Genomic DNA, 21787 nt, shown 5'->3' with positions numbered 1-21787 from the left:
TTCACAGGAAGGCACTGCTCATCTGTTAAAACTTCTGCCCTTTAGAGCGACATAAAATCTTCAAAGAAAAATGGCAGTTTGCTCCAACTGAGGTTTGATACTTAGGGCCCCTGATCTCAGAACCAGGACTAGACTTGGATCCAGATAGAATTCAAGGCATCCAGAACGTCCCTAAACCTACAACTAAGCACCAATGACGAGGTTTTCTTGGACTGAGTATGGTCGAAATTGGATTGCAAACTCTTACAGCTCAACCTCTACATGCTTTCCTGAAAATCAACACATCTGACCCTATTATTTGGAAAGATGAGGATGACAGAGCTTTTGGGACTCTAAGGAAAAGACTTTGGACAGTTTGGACATCTTAATTATCAATTTCCCTTGTTCTTTTTTTTTTTAAGATTTTATTTATTTATTCATGAAATACACACAGAGAGACAGAGGCAGAGACACAGGCAGAGGGAGAAGCAGGCTCCGTGCAGAGAGCCTGATGTGGGACTCGATCCCGGGACTCCAGGATCATGTCTTGGGCCAAAGGCAGGTGCTAAACCGCTGAGCCATCCAGGGATCCCTCCCTTGTTCTTTGTATGTGAGAGGAAAGGGAATGCCCTCAGAGCGCTCACCCCCAAAACACGGGGACCATCCTTGCCCCGTAGAGCATTACAGCCAACAACTGGGCCCTGACTATGGCTCGGGTATATCCCCCCTTGCCTCGCAGCCATTCCTGTCACTGCCCTCTTAGTTAAGGCCACTGCGGAAACAGTCACGGGGTCCCCTCTAGCCATCCCTGTGCCCCACGCAGTAGGAGCCCTCCTGAGTTCTCCTCAGGCTCCATACTTTCAGCCAGTTGCTTCACCTCCTGACATCCTCCGCTAACTGCTCCTCGTGTAATTCTACCTCACTGCGATAGCCTTAATCCTGCCACTCTTCTCCCCTCCATCCCTGACAAGACCCCTTGTGGCTGCTTGATGCTGACATCACCTTTCCACACCCTGTGACAATTTACAGGAATTGCTCTGCAGATGAAATGCAGATTTCTTACATTTTACTGATGGTTCTTATTTTAAAAATGAAATTGGTATGTATTGTGCTGGGTCTGCTACGTGAACTCCCTTTCAAGTCACTGAGGCAGCACATTTACCTTTGGCTACTTCAGCCAAACAGGCTGAATTACATGCCCAGACTCGAGCTTGATACCCTAGCCAAGGGTAAACTAACAAGTATTTATACCAAGAGATGATACACCTTCCACTAGCCCATGACTTTTACTATTATGGAAATAGTGAGGTTTACCTCCAATGGAGATAAAATTTTAAGTGGTTATATCCAAAATTTATTACATGTCATATTTTTCCTGGCTGCTCAGGCTATTGCTAATGTTCCTGAGCATTCTGGATATGACTCCCTGGAGGCCTAAAGAAACCACCTCACGGGTATTTCTGGGGGGAAGCTGCTCTCAAGGAAACCAATAGCTGGACTTCTATCATGGTCCAAAGGGACATTTTCCCAAATATTAATTTGGAAAAATTTACCAGAAACCACAAAAATTGGCTTCAGAAAAGGAAAAACAGTGTTGGAAATCTAATAGTTTCTGGTTTGATAAAAGGGAGAACTCTGGTTTGGACCAAATAACAATCTGCCCACCAGAGGTTCCAAGATTCCCAGTACTTACCATGTACATGCTTTAAACCCTTGGTCTCCTAACACAGCAATCACGTTCATGAACCGATACTGGTGAGGGAAAGGTAATAGGGCCACAGAAAGTGCCTACATTGCTCATTCCACCTGCTCAAACCATGATCCAGGGATAACCGCCCTGCTCCCAGACTCTCACTCCAGGTTTGGCGAATGGATCTCATACCACTTCCCCATCTTAGTTGTGGTCTGCATGTTCTAAGACTAGACCAAAGCTTCCCCTGTAGACAGGCTATTATTTCTTCTGTGGCTAAAATTCTTAATAAAGATTGTCCTACCTGGAGACTCCTCTCAACATTCACAGCGATCGGGGAACCCGCTTTACCAGTCAGATGCTTCAACAAATATGCACTGTCTGGCTGGTGTCACCACACTTGCCCTGTGCCCACCATCCTCAGTCCTCAGAGCTGGTCACGCTTGCTGATGGCATCATGACGTCTCACATGGCAAAACTTGCAAAGACCATAATATAACTTGAAATTGTCATGTAACTTTTTCTGTTTTTTATAACTATTTTTAAGTCTTGCATTTTTTAAAAAGTAGACTCCATGCCCAACAGTGGGCTTGAACTCACAAACTAAGATCAGGTCCTGAGATCAAGAGTTGGACGCTCCACCAACTGAACCATCTGAACCATGCAGGTGCCCCAAATTTTGCATTTTATCGCCCGTCAACTTTTGCAAACATTATGTGCACAATAAGGTGATTCTAACTCATACTTCAAGATGATTTCCAACACTTACAACCTTGAGAAGACAGAGACTTCAGATGGAAAGTACCTGGGAGTTTCTCCCTCCTCACCTTCCTTGTTACTCAACTGTGGCCTGAAGTGCTTTCCAACTACTATGCACCTTTCCCTCTGACCTAGGGCAGGACAACCACTAAATACAGAAAACCTGACTTGGGATCAGCTATGCTTTCAGGAAAAGATCTTGATTAAAAGGGGCAATGTGGAAATGAGTAAAGAAAACCTCATTTAAAATGGAGTTGGGGGAAGCCTGGGTGGCTCAGTGGTTGAGCATCTGCCTTTGGCTTAGTTCATGATCCTGGGGTTCCGGGATCAAGTCCTGCGTGAGGCTCCCCCCAAGGATCCTGCTTCTTCCTCTGCCTATGTCTCTGCTTCTCTCTCTGTATCTCTCATGTATAAATTTTAAAATCTTAAAAAATAAAATAAAATAAAATGGAGTTGGGGTGTCAGACAGGGAAGTTCTCATGCCCACCCCTTCTTGTAGCCCTTTGCAGCTGCAACAGGAGGAGCTGTAGGCTGCATTCCCACAGGACCTAACTCACTTTCTATCTCCTGCAGGGGGGAGGAAGATTTTCTCCTCACCTGCCAACAGCCCAATGAGGCTCATGCCCCCGCCAATGAGAGTGGGTCACGGCCCAGCCAATGAGAGAGGGTCAAGGCCCAGCCAATGAAAGGCTGCATTACTGGGTACTTTCTTTCCTCCAATGGACTTTTGCTTAGAACACTTTCCCAACTCCCCCTTTCCTCCATAAAAGTACATTCCTCTCCTTTGTTCTCTAAATGTGCCCATCGTTTGTAGTAACCTAAACGTCCTACATTGCAATTCATCTTCTATTCCCATACATAGCCATTTTGCTTATAAAACAACTGGCTGTTTTACTTTTAAGATGGACATAGAAAAAAGATCTAAAATCAATAATCTAAGCTTCCAATTTCAAAAATGGGATAAAGAAAAACAAATGAAGCCTAAAGCAAGTAGAAGGGAATAAATGGTAAACCAAACCAAGAACTAAGAAAAAAAAAAGAGAGAGAGAGAAGACACAAATTATCAATATCAGAAATAAAATAGGAGCCATCACTACTAAATCCTAGAGACATCAGAAAGTTAGCAAGTGAATAGTACAAACCGTTCTATGGACATAAATTTGATAATTCAGATAAAATGGATGGACCAATTACTGAAGGAGACAAAACTCACTCCAAAAAATACACACAATATGAATAACACTATGTCTAAAAAAGGAATTAAATTAGAAGAAAATGTTCCCCAAGAATGAAAACACCAGGTTCAGATGGTTTTACTGGTGAATTTTACCAAATACCTAAGGAAGAAATAATACCGCTTTCACAATTTCTTCCAGAAATCAGAAGGGAGATTACTTTTCAACTCATTTTGTAAGGCCAGCATTACTTTATCCCAAAACTAGATAAACATATTATTAAAAAACAACCAATAAACCAACATCTTTCATGAATTTACTTATTTATATTTAAGATTTTATTAATTTATTCATGAGAGACATAGAGAGGCAGAGACACAGGCAGAGGGAGAAGCAGGCTCCATGCAGGGAGCCTGATGCGGGACTCGATCCTGGGGCTCCAGGATCATGCCCTGGGCCGAAGGCAGGGGCTAAACCACTGAGCCACCCAGGGATCCCCATCTTTCATGAATTTAGATGTAAATATTAGCAAATTGACTATATAAAAAGGGTAATACATCATGATCACATGGGGTTCATTCTAACAATGCAAGGCTGATTCACCATCTGTAAATCAATATAACTCATATTAATGGACTGAATGAAAAAAAGATAGGATTGGGGCACCTGGGTGGCTCAGTTGGTTAAGCGTCTGCCTTCGGCTCAGATAATGATCCTGAGAACCTGGGATTGAGCCCTGCATGGGGATCCCTGCTCAGAAGGGAGTCTGCTTCTCCCTCTGTTTTGCTCACTTTAAGTAAAATCTTTTTAAAAAAATATATGCATCAGAAAGTTCAACATCCATTCATGATAAAAACTCTCAAAAACTTAGAAGGGAACTTCCTTAACCTAATAATATTATTTTTAAAAATAACAGCTAACATCATACTAAATCATGAGATGTTAAATTTTCTCCCTAAGATCAGGAATGAGGCAAGGATGTCTTCTCTCACCACTTCTAATTCAACTTCATACTAAAAGTCCTAGCTAGTATAATCAGACAAGGAAAATAAATGAAAGGTATACAAATTGGAAAAAAAGAATTAAAACTGTCTTTATTCACAAACAACATAACTGTCTATGAAACCCCCAGAAAACCCCAAAGAATCTACTAAATAACTCCTGTACATTTAAGTGAATTTAGCAAAGTTGAAGGGTACATAGCCAAGATATAAAAGTCAACTGCTTTCCTATATGCCAGCAGTGAATACTTGGAATATGAATTTTAAAAAACAATACATTTATAATAGCATCCCCCAAAATGAAGGTTTATAATAAATTTATTTTTTATTGGTGTTCAATTTACCAACATATAGAATAACACCCAGTGCTCATCCCGTCAAGTGCCCCCCTCAGTGCGCGTCACCCATTCACCGCCACTCCCCGCTCTCCTCCCCTTCCACCACCCCTAGTTCATTTCCCAGAGTTAGGAGTCTTTATGTTCTGTCTCCCTTTCTGATATTTCCCACAAATTTCTTCTCCCTTATATTCCCTTTCACTATTATTTAAGTTCTTAAGTACAGGATCAGTGTTCTTGCATTGGAGGACTCAACATAGTAAAGATGTCAGTTCTCCCTTAGCAGATCTATAGCCTAATGTAATTCCTATTGAAATCACAGCCAGATTTTATGAAATATACTTAGGCTTATTCTAACATTTACATGAATAAGTCAAGTTACTAGAATAGCCGATTCAATTCTAGAAAAGAAGAACAAAGTTGGAGGACACATACTATCTGATTTCAAGACTTACTATAAAGCTACAGTAATGACCATAGAGGGGCAAGAGAATGGACTCGCCCATCAATGGTAAGTAACAGAGTTGGAAAAAGACCCACAAAAACACAGTTTTTGGCAAAGGTGCAAAGACAATTCAACAAAGAACAACTTTTCAACAAGTGATGTCAGAAACTGAGCTTCACACAAATATTAATTCAAAATGGATCACTGACCTGCACATAAAATGCAGACACTATACAATTTCTAGAAGAAAACATGGGGAAATCTGCTTGATGTTGGGTTTGGTGATGATTTTTAAGTACAAAGCAAAAGCAAATTTATGAAAGAAAAAAATTTTAAGTTGGATTTAATTAAAATGAAAACTGAACTCTGTGAAAGCCACTGTGAAGAGGATGAGAAGACAGACTGGGAGAAAATGCCTGCAAATCCCAGGTCTGATAAAGGACATGCACCCTGCATCTGCCGAGAGCTTGTAAGGCTGGATAAGAAGACAACTCAATTTTTTTAAATTTGCAAATGAGTGAGAGAGAGGGTTACGGGAGAGGGCGGGGAGAGCATGATGGCACTAAGAGCAGGTTCCAGGATAGAGAGAAAATGATTTAACATTTGCAGGAGGACTACTACTCTTTCCTGCTCATATATTGGTTGGTAATTAGAAATATTATAGATACCTACATATTGTATTTTTATTTAAGGAAAAACTGGGAAGGCCATCAGCGTGTATGAATTGTGGTTGCTATCGTATTTTTCTTGTAGAAAAGAAACTGATATTAATTTGAAATTTTTAAAGAAATGGCTGAGCAAATTCTAGCATGTATTTCTCATGGAATACAAACCAGTTGTTTTCACCAAGTTAGGTATACATGTACTGAGCTAGAAGATGGACTGTAATACAGTGATAAGTTAAAAATAAAAGCAAGTTTCAGAGTAATAATTTTAGTCTAGTTACATTTATCTGTAAATATTTTCAAAATGATAGAAAAATGCATTTGTGAATTAGAAGCACAGGGGAAAATTGGCAGCATGTGTCAATCTGTAAACACCAGTTTTAAAAGATTTACATTTGGAGAAAAACAGGGAGTATTTATCTTATTTTATTCCCTTTATACACTTCTGTATTATTTGAGCTTTACTTTGAAATTAAAAATGAAACCTTGATATTATATTTTTTAGTTTCTACTGAAACAAAAAAAATGGGCAAAAGATCTGAACAGATACCTCACTAAAGATCTACAGATAAAAAGAAGCATACGAAAAGATGCTCAGTATAGGGACGCTAGTTAAAATCACAATGATATGCTGTTGTACAACTATTAGATTAGCAAAAACCAAACACAGGAAAACCTAGCAGTATCAATGGTGGTACAAGTGGAGAGCAACAGGAACCTTCTTTCCCTGCAGGTGGGAATGATTGCAGCATGGTCCAGCCATTCAGAGGGCAGCTACAGGGATGGATACATGATGCCATCCATTGTCAAAACCCCTAGAACTATTTTGTAGCACAAACAATAATCGTTAATATTTTAAAATGAAAATTTTAAAAATCAACAAGGAGGTGGAGAGATGGGGGATGCAGACTACGACAAAAGAATTTAATTGTATTATGGGGTGCCAGGATGGCTCAGTCGGTTAAGTGTCCGACTTATGATTTCAGGTCAAGTCGTAATCCCAGCATCATGGGATCTATCCCACAACAGACTCTGTGTGCTGTGTGGAACCTGCTTCAGATTCTCTCTCTTCCTCTCCCTCTGCCTCTCCCCTGCTCACATGTATGTGCTATCTCTCTCTCAAAAATAAATAAATCCTTAAAAAAAGAATATAATATTAGAAATGTACTACATAAAGTCACAGGGAGGATGGGAAAAAGGGACCTGAGTAAGTTTGGAAATGACTGGATACTGAAAAACAAAAGAACCGAACTACTTCCACTGTAGTTGGAAATACTGTTTCTCCTGGAGGTGCTGATTAACTATTATGATACTGCTGTACATATATACTGGGACTGAAAAAGTAGGTTAAAAACATGGTGAATGGCAGAAGTCAGGCTTCTCATTGAGGGAGTGGAAGATTACAGACAGCAGGTAAGTAAAGGGTAAAAGGTTAAAATGAACCATGGGGTTCTGAATTAGAGTCTGAGACATCAGTGGGAATTCCTGTTTAGCTTAATACAGAAACTGATGAGTAAAAGTAAAAATTATAGACGTGTATGCATACACAGGTAAATAAATACACATATATTTATTTCTTTTAAAAAAAAGATTTTATTTATTTATTCATGAGAGACAGAGAGAGAGAGAGAGAGAGAGAGAGAGAGGGGCAGAGACACAGGCAGAGGGAGAAGCAGGCTCCATGCGGGGAGCCCGATGCGGGACTCGATCCCGGGTCTCGCAGGATCATATCCTGGGCTGAAGGCAGGCGCCAAACCGCTAAGCCACCCAGGGATTCCCCACATACATTTATTTCCTAGCTCTGCTCACTGCCAGGACCTAAAAACAACGACACTCCAGTAGCAATGAGCACATCAGAGCAAATTCTGATTTTAATACCATTCTCCAATAAAAGGATCCAGAGACCCTTGTTGAAATGGCTGATTTTAGGCCTGGAACAGGCAATATACACGATGAGTCTGGAGCATCCTCTAGTACCAGAAAGTGGGGAAGTGCTCAAAACATAAACTGCTGGGAATATGTCAGAGATACAGAAACCAAATGAAAGAGCTCCCAATGGCAAAAGCTGGAACAATCTGAGCCACAAAATAATAAAACAAAAATGTGGTTTTCAGTTATAGGTGAAGTAACAGTAACAGAAACCTTTGACACGCTCAATAATAATATAAAACTGTATCATTGTGCAAGTATATTTTTTTAAAAGTAGGAGGGCAGAATATATCAGGAACTCAAATTAAGAAGGACAAACTGGAGTATGTTTTAGAGGGGGGAAAGGCCAGGATGCTTCAGGATTCACATGAACAATAGTCCAATGCAATATAATTAATACTGGAGTCTCTACTGGGCACCAAGAACTATAGAAACATGGGGGAATACGAGTATGAATAAAACAGTTCCTGACCTGCATGGCCTGAGGGACAGCTTAGGATGAAGGCCAGATGTTGTAACAGGCTGACTTGGGTTCAATATCTGGCACAAAATAAGTGACGAATGTATGTGAAGATCTCTTCCCCAGGGCATCCCGGGTGGCTCAGCGGTTTAGCGCCCCCTTCAGCCCAGGGCGTGATCCTGGGGACCAGGGATCAAGTCCCACATCAGGCTCCCTGTATGGAGCCTGCTTCTCCCTCTGCCTCTGTCTGTGCCTCTTTCTCTGTGTTTCTCATGAATAAATAAATAAAAATCTTAAAAAAAAAAAAAAAGAGATCTCTTCCCCAAATGCCCAATACAACAGGCATTGAAACCAACTGTTGAAATCAACAAATTTCACCACTTAGGTGACAAAAGGATATTACTTCCATTCTATACTGTTACAATCAACCGGAGAAGTTAGGTATTTTTTTTTAAGTATAGAATTTAAAAGTCTAAAATTTAAGTCTAAAGAAAAAGAGTTCAGATTTGTTTCGGCCTACATGAACATGGGGAATTTTCTAGTTTGACTCAAGGAGTCTACTGCAGATCCAAGTGATAGGCAATTAGAAAACAACACTCTGGGTGGCACTAACTGAAAAGCACAATTATTGCATGATCACTTTCTAGAACTTTAGACCATTAAAGGCACTCACACTTTAAAACTCTACACATAATTAGCATTCTGTTTCCCTGTTTTGAAGTATCAACCTGTTGCGTCAGATGGAAGAGAAGAAAAATTATCTAAATGAGAATGCTTTTCCCATGTGCACCAGGAAACACACACAATTAATCACCGAGAGAAGAAAACCTCCCCCATGCTCCTGCTTATCATCTCTGCTTTCAATGAGCTTTTGCTCAACGGGAAAAAACCTGCCAATTCTGACAAACACTGACAAAATCAGCACATGTAGGCTACATGGGATGCATGCTAGGATCTTTGCAAAGGAGCCTTATGAAGGGAATGTGGAGAGCAAGTCAGCTGGGGGAGGAAGGGGAGAGAGGGGAAGGAGAGAACAGTGTGATGTCGGTGCTCACAAGACACGGTGAAGGCGAGCTTGTTTGGGTAGGCCACTGACACACACCAAGAAGCCCAAGAAGTGTTCCAGGAACCACAGCAATGATGACATTGAGCCCTACAAAGGACCCAGGTGAGGGTGGGTGGCAGCCAGGAGCACAGCCTGCTGGAGCTGAGACAGACGGGCTAGTGGGAGCAGCAGTGTGTCATTTTAGGAACATATTAAAATATTAAAAATTGACTTGAAATGATAAAACATTTCTGTTAAAGAAAGTCAAACACAAAAGTTGTACATAAAGAGACTAAATGCTGGCAGGAGAGTACAGCTGACTTATTTTCCTTTATATGTCCCATATTTTCCATTAGTACTTATTTATTTTGCTATTGTTCAGTTGCTACTCAAATGACTAACCCAAACTCAAAAAGTTAGTTCACTCATACCTTTCCCTAAAGATACACAATGAGCCAGATGTCTGAAGATAGCCAAAGTCAAAATCCACTCTAGTTTTTTAACAGAGTGGATCAAAGCTTTTGACCTTGAAATAAGTTCGTTCATTCACAGAACAGGTTCAAAATAGATAACATACAATGGATGTATGTTCTCTGCAAATAAAGAGGGTAAAGCACTCACAGGAGAGCTGTCCTTTTATATGACCATTATGAATAAACCCACTGTGGGGTAAAGACAAAGTAAACTAACGGAATATTAACAGTGGTGGAATTGTTTTCTTTTCTTTCTGGCTTATCAGTATTCCTTGAATATTTATATTCAGTAAAGTTTTACTTGTATGGGAATGATATTTCTATTTTCAAAAGATTCTCTAGTTCTCCTGGTTACTATTATATACATTTTAGGTATTTATTCTCATGCTACATATTACAATATATTCCTACAACTGTTCTTAATGTCTGTTATAAATTTAATTTGTGGCCTGAGTCTTTTATATATAATTTCTCACTGGGGATGAAGACAAAACTATCATATATTTCAAAACAGCCATAGTTTAATAGTCAAATATATTTACACATCAATGATAACACAACAAAATTCCTAGAAAGTCTGAGGTACTATACAAAAGGCTTAGTGGAATTTAAAAACTGGGGCCATTTTCTTTGGAATACAAAAATTTTAGACTGAGCAGCCTGGGTGGCTCAGCGGTTTAGCGCCACCTTCAGCCCAGGGCCTGGTTGGTCCTGGAGACCTGGGATTGAGTCCCACATCAGGCTCCCCACATAGAGCCTTCTTCTCCCTCTGCCTGTGTCTCTGCCTGTGTGTGTGTGTGTGTGTGTGTGTGTGTGTCTCATGAATAAATAAATAAAATGCTTAAAAATTTTTTTTTAAACTCAAATATTTATTACTCAACACTAAATACATTTTTAGTCAGCTACCTACCCCTTTCCCTACAATTCTGAGAAAAAATTTCAGCCTGTGATTTTACTTTCTGGTACTAACCCCAAATCCTCCCGAGTCTACTATCCATGCTTTGCCTCCAGGAAATTAAGTAAAAGATAAAAATTCTAAGGACTGGCTGACAAGGTTTGAAGAGAACCCACAGTATTACGGATGGGCAACTGCTTGGGTAACCTTCCTTCAGAGGCTCTCGGACACAGCCCTTGCAGTGCGGGTGGAAGCCACAATTGGGAAGGAAAGCAACAGAGAACTGGAGTTTGTTCTTGGACTGGTGACTTGGGTTTCTAAATTTATCCTGTAATTTAATAAATGGATTTTTCTGGTCCCTATTCTAGCAATAAAACACCCGTTTAAAAAGAATTAGAATCACGTGAGCAAAAAGTAGATTTATTTATCATATAACTAGAAAAAAATAGAAGCTATAAAATAGAATGCAGAGTACAATCTTTTATAAAAGAAATATATAAATAAAATATGTATTTAGACAAAAGATTAGAAGAATATATATCAAAATATTAACAGGGTGTGTTTTATTTTCTGATTATCAATACTTTCTAAATTTGACACTAAGTACTTATTACCTTTAAGGGAAAATATGTAATTTTTTTTAAAAAACCCTATATGCTATATGCAAACTTCTTATAAAAAAGTACCAAGATGAGAATAAAATAAAAACACCATCACAACACCAAACTACTGAGCAATTTAATTCCTAAAAGACAATTTTAAAAAAAATTTAATTTAGTATAGTAAAATGGAGAAAATATAAAATCTCTAGATACTTTTCCACGTAGAGTTGATTTAGTCTTTATAAACTATAAAGGTAACGTATCAGGATTGACTGTGGAAAGGCACGATTCTAAATAAGAACATGTTTCTGTGAGGAGCTAAGATCACATGGCCTTTTTAAAAATATATATATATATATATTTTAAATTCATGAGACACAGAGAGGGAGAGAGAGGCAGAAACACAGGCAGAGGGACAGAGGGAGAAGCAGGCCCCATGCAGGGAGCCTGATGTTGGACTCCATCCCGGGACTCCATGATCACGCCCTGGGCTGAAGGCAGGCATTAAACCGCCGAGCCACTCAGGGATCCCCATGTGGCCCTTCTTATACAAGAACTTACCACTGATCCATCAAAACAGATCCATTTAAAGCATTACAATGCCTGGCACATAGTAAGGGCTCAAAAATTATTGATGAGGGCAGCCCAGGTGGCTCAGTGGTTTAGCACCGCCTTCAGCCCAGGGTGTGATCCTAGAGTCCCGGGTTCAAGTCCCACATTGGGCTCCCTGCATGGAGCCTGCTTCTCCCTCTTCCTGTGTCTCTGCCTCTCTCTGTGTCTCTCTCATGAATAAATAAAATCTTAAAAAAAATTATTGATGAAATAAAGTCCTGAGTTTATATATAGGGCCAGACATCTTTTCTCTTGAAGGGCTGAACACCACAAACTATGAGATCAACCATGCAGAAAAGATGGTGCTGCTTGGACTGCAGCGAATAGAAATGGCTGCAAGACCAAGGTATTAGTGATCACTAATCAAGTTAGTGATTTTGTTTTCTCAAGGAACTAGCAGTGGGCTTTCTCCCAGCCAAGCTCCACCTGCAGTGGCCACCTCCTATGCTAAAATCAAGACAGTATCCAGACAGGAAGGTTTGACCAGAGAGAGATTGCGTTCACACTCACACAGAAGGAAAGAGGAGCAGGAATGCTCTTCCTTAGCTGCTACAATGAGGCTAGGCAATGGCCCTGTGGTGAGACCTGCCATTCAAAAGGTTTTGGACTAAAATAATAAGATTTACCACCCAAGGGGCACCTGGGTGGCTCAGTAGTGGAGAATCTGCCTTTGGCTACGGTCGTGATCCCAGGGTTCTGGGCTCACCTGCAGGGAGCCTGCTTCTCCCTCTGCCTCTATCTCTGCCCCTCTCTCTGGGTCTCTCGTGAATAAATAAATTTAAAAAACAGATTTACCACCCAAGAGGACAAATGTTAGGTTGTAAACCATGACAAAAAAGTCATGTCCAAATACTTACCTACCTAGATATAGCCCAGAAAATGTGACTAATAACAAACTGAGAAAATAATAAGCAGAAACCGTATTATTTTTTCATGCAAGTGTAAGTAGTTGGGAAGTTTCAAATTCTCATCATTGCAAACTAGTTATTTGCAAAATTTTCCTTAAAAATCCAATTTGTTTAATTTGCTGTGATTGGATTGATCACTGTTTGGTCAACCAGAAACATAAAAATGGGTAACTTATACATTATGTCTAAGGTTCCTGGGCTAGTTGCTCCCTGACACCTATTTTTTAAAAAATATTTTATTTATTTATTCATGAGAGACACAGAGAAAGAGGCAGAGACATAAGCAGAGCAAGAAGGAGGCTCTTCTCAGGGAGCTGGATGCAGGACTCGATCCCAGGACCTCAGGATCACAACCTGAGCCAAAGGCAGATGCCCAACCGCTGAGCCACACAGGCATCCCTCAGACACTTGTTTAATGGTCAGCCCATACTCACTGTTTGTGTTAAAATTCTCATGAGCTTAAGGATCAATAAATTAGAGACCATGGAGAGGCACCTGGGTGGTTCGGTCGGTTAAGCGTCTCTTGGTTTTGTTTCAGGTGGTGATCATCGGGTTGTGGTCTCAGGTTTGTGAGACAGAACTGGGAGTGGGACTCTGTGCTCAGTGAGGAGTCTCCTCCTGCTCACATGTTCTCTCTCTCTAAAATAAATCTTTTAAAAAATAATTTCAGAGATCACAGAGACAGATTTTTGGGGCCACAATTTTCTACCAAACTAGGTGTCCATTCTAATCGCAGCACAGGAATGATTTCCAAGAAAAAAAAATGATTACAACTTCTTAAAAATTAAGCCAAAGAACTATGGAAGCCTTGACATTTTTATGGAACCAACATAAGTTACATCTCTTAGATCAACTGTAAAAGGTATTTCAGGCCTGTTAAATCTTTAACTGTGCTCTTTTATTTTCCTGAAGTTTCCTTTTCCTGACACAATATACTTTTCATAAGGTTAAATGAGACTTAAGAGTTTAAGCGAATGTTCCAACCACTATTTTTTATAAACTCAGAAACACATTTCTTCATCATGTTAACATTCAGAGACTTTATAGTTTCATTGTTCAAGCATTTATCATAATCTGTAATTATCTTGTTTTATTTGCTGATTGCTTTTTTTTCCTATATAATTTCTGTAAGATCAGGGATGCTGTCTGCCTTTCTCACTGGTATTTCCCCTTCACCTAACATAAAGCCTGATACTAAAAACCATTCACAAATACTAAGTTAACAAATGGATGATTTTAGTCACAGAAAGGAAAGCATGATTAGGAGCTAAATATAAATAGTCCACGCTCTCTGAGTTCTCAAAAAATTTAAAAGGTGGCTCATTCTTATTTTTATGGATTTTTTAATGCCTTGCAGAGTAGATTCTCAAAAGTAAACTGCATCCTTTTTGGAAATGAAAATGACCTTGAATATTATAGCAGGATTGGAGCTCACAAATCTGCTCTAAAAACAGTGAAGGAAAAAAAAAAAAAAACAGTGAAGGAGAAAGAGAACAGTAGAAAAACAGCTGTGCTTAGTACTCTACCAAGGCCTTCTATCCACTGTCTCAGATAAAACCCTCTGGAGGCACCGTCGCTGTCTTCAACATGAGCAGTGACAATCAGCCAGACAGTCCGTGGCCCAAGGTCAAGAAAGTGTTGGAATTGGGATGAGAACACCAGTTCTTCCTTAAACCAAAACCCACATTATTTCCTCTCCCCAATGCTGCCTTCACAGGAACCACAAAAAATGTGTATTTTTTTCAGTAACAACACATTAGGTGCATTAAATGACACAGTTAACATTTGCAAAAAAAAAAAAAGTTTTGATTATTTGACTTACATACGTTTTGGGAAAGGAAATACATGAATAAACTAAATAATTACATGTGTCTCTTGGTGAGGCTGCAGTGATGGGAGAAAGAAAAGATAAAGTCACCAGAAAAGAAACATCCCAATGTGTACACTTTCACACCCGCTATACTGCTTAAAGCTAAAGAAAATCTTCAGATTCTAAGGCATTTTTAGTTTGCAAAAAGGTCGAGATGTGCTTTTAAGAGAACTGTGATTTCAGGTTTGTCCTCAGGAAAATTTCCAGATTTCCGAGTGGAATTTTGACGCGCAAGCCCCATCCCTGTCGGAAGCCTCTCCTAAGTGCTGTGACCCCGAAAAGTGTAAGATCCACACCCACACCGGGGAGACCGCTCATTACAGCAGAGGCACAGGCGGGCCGTGCCCGTAACCGCCCCGGCTGGCAGGCTGAGGTGGACGGTGTCCTGGACCCGGTCCGCGGCGCGCTGCGGTCTAATATTAACTCTAAAGGAACTGCCTTGGGCCCGGAGTTCCCGAGGCTCGGAGAGGCGTGGAAGGGAGCGCTCCCCAGACGGGAGGGAGGGGAGGACGACAGGGCAAGGCCAACCCGTGAGCACTTTCCCAGCAGGCGCGCCCATTCGGGAGCTCCGCAGGGCCAGCAGCGGTGTCCCTGCCAGACCTGGGGAGGGGTGCAGCACCTGAGGACCGGCGTGGAACCCGGCCAGGCACCGGCAGCTGAGGGGCCCCCGCACCTGGGAGGACCCACACCTGGACGGACCTGCAGCCAGGTCCCTGCACCTGGAGGGACCCACACACCTGAGGGCTCTCGCACCTGAGGATCAGCAGCTGGAGACCCCCCCCTCCCGAGCTGGAGGGACACGCACCTGGGGCCCCTGCACCTGGAGGGATCCACACCTGTGGTCTCTGGCACCGGAGGGCCTCCGCACTAGGGGCGGGCAAGCGGGCGGCGGGGTAGCGCGCAGGGGGCTCCGGGCTCAGGTTTCCACCCCAGCCTCAGCTGCCCCGGCGCAGACAGCGGAACGACCCCCGCCCGGCCTCCCACGCGCTTCCCCCCGCCCCCGCGGCCGACGCATCGGGATGCGGCTTGGACCGCACCGCGCCGACCCCCGCCTCTCCGGAGACCTGCCAGGCCCGACTGGCCCCCGCCCCCCCGCCCCGCCGCGCCCGCCGCGCCCCGCCGCACTCACCGCGCTCGCCGAGGTCGCTCCCGCAGCCGCACGCCCCGCCGCGCCCCTCGCGCGCACCGCAACAGCCTGCGCCTGCCAGGGCCGCCGGGTCGCCGGCTGAGGCCGCTCCCGGGCCGCGCCGCCGCCCCGCCCCCCGCCCCGCGCGCCAATCACCGCCGCGCACTGCCTCACGTGACGCGCGCCAGCCAATGGCGGCCCGAGGCGGCCCGGGATGCGGCGGGCGGCGGGCGGCGGGCGGCGGGCGGCGGGGGCTCGGCGGGGGCTCCCGGGTCGGCCGTCCCCGCGCGCAGGCCGTCCCGCCCCGACGCCGGCGCTCCCCCTGGCCCCGGCGTGGCTCCCGCACCTGCTGCCCCGCGCGCGGACCTGGTCAGAGCCCGAACCCCGGGGCCCGCGCCGATGCCCGAGGCTGCCCCTCTCCCTCCTGGGGGGCGGGGTCAGCTGGGGACGCGGGGACCCGCAGCCCCTCCCACCCTAACGGACCTAGCACGTCCCGGGCCGGGAGGTACCGTTGAGCTCTCCCTGCAGGAAGGAGGGGGACGGTGCCTGCGGGCCGGACAACCCTCCTGGGTGTGCGGAGCTACTTACACGCTCTGCCTGACCCTGAGCCAGGGCTTCACAGGCATCCCCTTGCCGAGTTCTCAACAACCCCACGGTGCACAGAAAGGGGGGCACGTGCAGGGTGCTTAGGGCTTGGAGATCCAGCAGGTGATGGGGGATGGCTGCTAGGCACTGTCGCCAGCGCTTGGGCCAAGGAATGCAACTGTGCTAAGTCAACGGGGGCCGCCCTGACCTACAGAGGACACGAATTAGCGAGGTGACGAGGCGCCTGGATGGCTCGATGGGCCTGCTCCTGTCATAATCCCTGGTCCTGGGAACCAGCCCTGCATGGGGCTTCCTGCTCCCCCCACCCCCACCCCTGGGGAGCCTGCTTCTCCCTCTGCCTAGGCCCCTCCCCCTGCTCGTGCTTTCTCGCTCTCTCAAATAATAAATAAAATCTTAAAAAAAAAAAAAAAAAAAAGGGAATAACAAGACAAGGCTACTCTTTTGTAGCTCAGGAAGCAGGCCTCATAATAAACCAATATAAGAATATTGTCATGTCGAGACAATGCAAAAGAACATGTTTTTGATAAATAGTGGAGTCTGAAAGTGAGGTGAAAAAGGTTGAACTTGCTATTCCTCAGCACTGTCCAAGGGAGAAGAGCACCCCTACTAGGGCTTATTAATAAGCACCAGGACTGGTTTAAATGGCTCTCGAATGCTTGTTGCTGCACCAAGCATCCGCGATTACTGAGGAAAATTAGACACTGCTCTGCCTGTAGGGAGCCCCTACAGGTCTGTGGGGAGAAAAGAGCACAGGAGAGGGTAACCCTGGATGGTGTGGAAACACATCCACCCTGGAGAGGAGGCAAGGAAGAAGGAGGGGGGTTGTCAGGGCCCCAAGAAGTGATAACAGAATGGGGGTCTTGAAAACAAACTGGAGAAGACAAGCTAAGTATAGCGCTTTCTAGTCAAAATATTGATAAGGGAAGAAAAATTGATCAGAGGCTTAGTTATCTACTAAATGTATTCCCATGAGTCCGAATCCTTCTTTCCTAGTGGATAAAGTTGTGGATTTTAGCGTAGATGCATTTTCTAATGCTGAGAGTCAATTAGAACTGACGTGCTAACACGTACTTTCCTTTTGCTGCTACCCTGGGGTACAAGTATCATTGTGAGAAGCCTATCACATACAGAATACTTTTCAAACTAATGTGGATGAAAATGTCAGTTCTCATCTGTCTAGTGACTGCTCTGTTTACCTAAAAATGACTTATGTGATCCATCAGGGAAGCTTCTTAATTATTCCTGCTACAGGAAACCCTGCCTAGACAAATTGGTATTAACTTTGGAACGAGGGAGCCCTATGATGGGCTCACGATAAAGAGCAATAATGTTGAGATAAGAGGACACTGTGGGTGGTATGGAAGGAAAACACAGCTTTGCTCTTAAATTAGAGCCACTTGCAAGGAAAATCTTTAACTTATTTTTGATATGTGATACTATGTTGCTGGTGACACCTTCTAAGTAATGTTTTTTCTTAGGGCATAAAAAAGTTGCAAGTTAGATTACATTAAGATGATAGGGTTTTTCTTTTTTAAGCATTTCCATTTATTTTAATTCCTACCTATTTTTTCTTTCCACTCAAATCTCTAAAAACTAATGATTGATTGGACTAATTCAGTAGCCTGGCCAATGAGTTACAGCATTAATGAGAAAATTCTGATACAAGTAAGAATCTTTAAGTCATATTTTCAACCTTCCACATTCTTTGCTTAATATTAAAATGGTTTACTTGATGGTATCATTTCCAGTTATGTTCTTCTCAGGTATATAGTCTACTCACTGCTTCCATCCAGTGCAGTGAAGATAAATGGATAATCACTCCTGAACAGGCTGTGGGCTTGTATTGAAGCATGTGGCCTATTAGCCTAGCTCCAATGTCCTCTTTCAGGCAGAGTGAGTTGTCTGGCATCCCAGTTGTGATTTTGTTTCCTTATCACCATTGCAACTGTGTTTGAAATAGCCATAATGCAATTTTATCCATTTAATATGAGCTATTCTTAGCAGTGCAAAAGCTCTGACTGCAATTTCTTTCATTTTATTTCTTAATATAAGACGGGATTCATGTTTAACCATATCCACAGACCACTTAATGAATGAAATGGGGAATGCTTACAGACTGTGTGATAATGAGAGATCCAAACACCAAGTGCTCCAGAGGCTTTGAGTTTCTCACATAAGCCACCGTGGAGGACGTGGATGCAGCCATGAATGTAAGGCCACACAAGGTAGATGAAAGAGTTGTAGAACTGAAGAAGGCTGTCTCAAGAGAAGATTCTCAAAGACCTGGTGCCCACTTAACTGTGAAAAATATTTTTGTTGGTGGCATTAAAGAAGACACTGAACAACATCATCTAAGAGATTATTTTGAACACTATGGGAAAATTGAAGTGATTGAGATCATGACTGACCGAGGCAGTGGCAATAAGAGAGGTTTTGCTTTTGTAACATTTGATGACCATGACTCTGTAGACAAGATTGTCATTCAAAAATACCATACTGTGAATGGCCACAACTGTGAAGTAAGGAAAGCCCTATTGAAGCAAGAGATGGCTAGTGCTTCATCCAGCCAAAGAGGCCAAAGTTGTTCTGTAAACTTTGGTGGTGGTTGTGGAGGTGGTTTTGGTGGGAATGAAAGCTTTGGTTGTAGAGGGAACCTCAGTGGTCAAAGGTGGCTTCGGTGGCAGTTGAGGTGGTGGTGGATACAGTGGGAGTGGGGATGGCTGTAACGGATTTGGTAATGATGGTGGTTATAGAGGAGGTGGCCCTGGTTACTCTGGAGGAAGCAGAGGCTATGGGAATGGTGGACAGGGTTATGGAAACCAGGGCAGTGGCTATGGTGGGAGTGGCAGCTATGACAGCTATAACAATGGAGGAGGTGGAGGTGGCTATGTCAGTGATAGTGGAAGCAACTTTGGAGGTGGCAGAAGCTACAACAATTTTGGCAATTACAACAATCCATCCTCAAATTTTGGGGCCATGAAAGGAGGAAATTTTGGAGGCAGAAGCTCTGGCCCCTATGGTGGTGGAGGCCAATATCTTGCCAAACCACAAAACCAAGGTGGCTATGGCAGTTCCAGCAGCAGCAGCAGCAGCTATGGCAGTGGCAGAAGATTTTATTTATTTATTCATGACACACACACACACACACACACACACACACACACACACAGAGGCAGAGACACAAGCAGGTTCCATGCAGGGAATCTGATGTGGGACTCAATCCTGGGTCTCCAGGATCAGGCCCTGGGCTGAAGGCAGTGCTAAGCCGCTGAGCCACCGGCACTGTGGCAGAAGGTTTTAATTTCTGCCAGGAAACAAAGCTTAGCAGGAGAGGAGAGCCAGAGAAGTGACAGGGAAGGTACAGGTTACAATAGATTTGTGAACTCAGCCAAGCACAGTGGCAGCAGGGCCTAACTGCTACAAAGAAGACATATTTTAGACAATACTCATGTATGGGCAAAAACCTTGAGGACTGTATTTGTGACTAATTGTATAACAGGGTATTTTAGTTTCTATTCTGTGGAAAGTGTAAAGCATTCCAACAAAGCGTTTTAATGTCGATTTTTTTTTTGCACCCATGCTGTTGATGGCTAAATGTAATAGTCTGATCATGACACTGAATAAATGTGTCTTAAAAAAAAAAAACAACAAACCAGCACACACTGTGCAGCTGAAGACAACACATATTTATGATCTCATGGTTTTCGCAGCCAGGCTGTAACTGAGGCATTGGACAGGGTGGCAGCCTCATCAAAAACTTGATGAGGAACAACCTGCTTCCAAGCTCCTCCACTGAGTTACTGGCTGCATTGGCCTCAGTGCAGCTGCAGGAAATTCACTTTCTTTGCTGAGGTCAGCAGTGTGCTGTTCGCAGCTCTGAAGCTGCCCTCAGTTCTCACGACGTGGTCCTTCCCTACACCGTCTCACAACACAGCAGCTTCTTGAAGCCAACAAAGGACAAAGATTCATCATTTTAAAAATTATTTTTACTATCCAAGGCCTACCTTTATTTTTTTTACTTTTTTAAAAAAAATGGAGTTGGCTCACAATGTTACATCAGTTTCAGGTGTACAACACAGTGGTTCGACAGCCCTGTCCATTATGCCACGTTTACCACAGGTGTAGCTAAAAAAAAAAACAGGGCACACATCATGAATATGCATGTCACCCTTGAGAGGGAACCATGTTGATCTCTGTGTCCTTCCAGTTTGGGGGTATGTGCTGCCAAATCGAGCACAGAATCATTATCATTTCAGTAGAAGCATAATATTCCATTGTGTGAATGTGACATAATTTAACTCTCCTCTAGAGGTATTAGGCCACTGAGCCACCCAGGTGTCCCTCATTTGTATTTCTTTGGTGAGGTTGAACATGTTTATGCTTATTGGACATTATTTTGTAAATTATCCTTAAATGACTTGCTGGCTTTGCAATTGTGAAAGCACTTTGTTTATTAAGTACCCCTTGTGGGTTGCAAGTGTTTTTCCCAATTTATGTCACTATTTTGGGAAATCATTGGTCATATAAAAGTTTTAAGCTTTAATTTTGTTAGTCATTTTTTTAATGCTTTTTGCCATTGATGTCATGCTTAGAAATATCTCTTCCACCCTCAAAAGTGTAAAAATGTTCACACAGCATGATTGTAAAATTCTTATGGTTTCATCTTACGTCTTCAGTTTTCATTGTTCTGGAATGATTGTGCTATAAGACTGATGCTTCAGTGAGGATCATGACAAGGGTTGTTTTTTTTTTTTTCCTTGAGTTATTCTAGATGCACAACTCCAGAGCTATTTTATTTATTTATTTATTTTTAGAGGTTATTTATTTATAAATGAGAGAGAGAGAGGCAGAGATACAGGCAGAGGGACAAGCAGGCTTAGGGAGCCCGATGCGTGACTCGATCCCAGGACCCTGGGATCACGTCCTGAGCTGAAGGCAGATGCTCAACTACTGAGCTACCTAGGTATCCCTCTAGAGCTATTTTAAAGATGAGTCACTCCTGGCTGCAGATCTGTGGGAAACAGAATAAATTAGCCCAGTGGAATGTCTTTAACATGCGGCCTCTGAGTAATTTCGTTTCCAGGAATATCCACTTTTTCCTGAAATTTTTATGCAAGTGTGTCACTTGTGCTGTACTAACATGATGTCAGAGGACAGGCTGAGTGACAGGGCTGACAACACAAACAAATCAACATGACGAATCAGGAGGACC

General features: G+C 42.9%; 1 protein-coding gene and 1 non-coding gene across 5 annotated transcripts in view; both read right to left on the bottom strand.

The window, feature by feature from the left end:
* Positions 1-16094, bottom strand: part of PTPDC1 (protein tyrosine phosphatase domain containing 1) — a 65592-nt gene extending 49498 nt beyond the window's left edge. For 3 of the 4 annotated variants that reach the window (XR_012002050.1, XR_012002052.1, XM_072760986.1), the window contains exon 1: positions 15973-16083. The gene's annotated coding sequence lies outside the window, so the exon portion shown is untranslated. Of the gene's footprint in view, positions 1-15972 lie in introns of all 4 variants that reach the window. The other variant, XM_072760984.1, reaches the window with a different exon arrangement.
* Positions 16095-20708: 4614 nt separating this feature from the next.
* Positions 20709-20812, bottom strand: LOC112908878 (U6 spliceosomal RNA). The gene has a single exon (XR_003232999.1). It is a non-coding gene; the product is annotated as a U6 spliceosomal RNA (small nuclear RNA).
* Positions 20813-21787: the final 975 nt, after the last annotated feature.

Source organism: Vulpes vulpes, chromosome 1, assembly GCF_048418805.1.
Source record: "Vulpes vulpes isolate BD-2025 chromosome 1, VulVul3, whole genome shotgun sequence".
In the NCBI taxonomy this organism is placed as follows: Eukaryota; Metazoa; Chordata; class Mammalia; order Carnivora; family Canidae; genus Vulpes; species Vulpes vulpes.
Note: the sequence above shows the minus strand (reverse complement) of the source record. Positions and strands in the feature narration are given on the sequence as shown.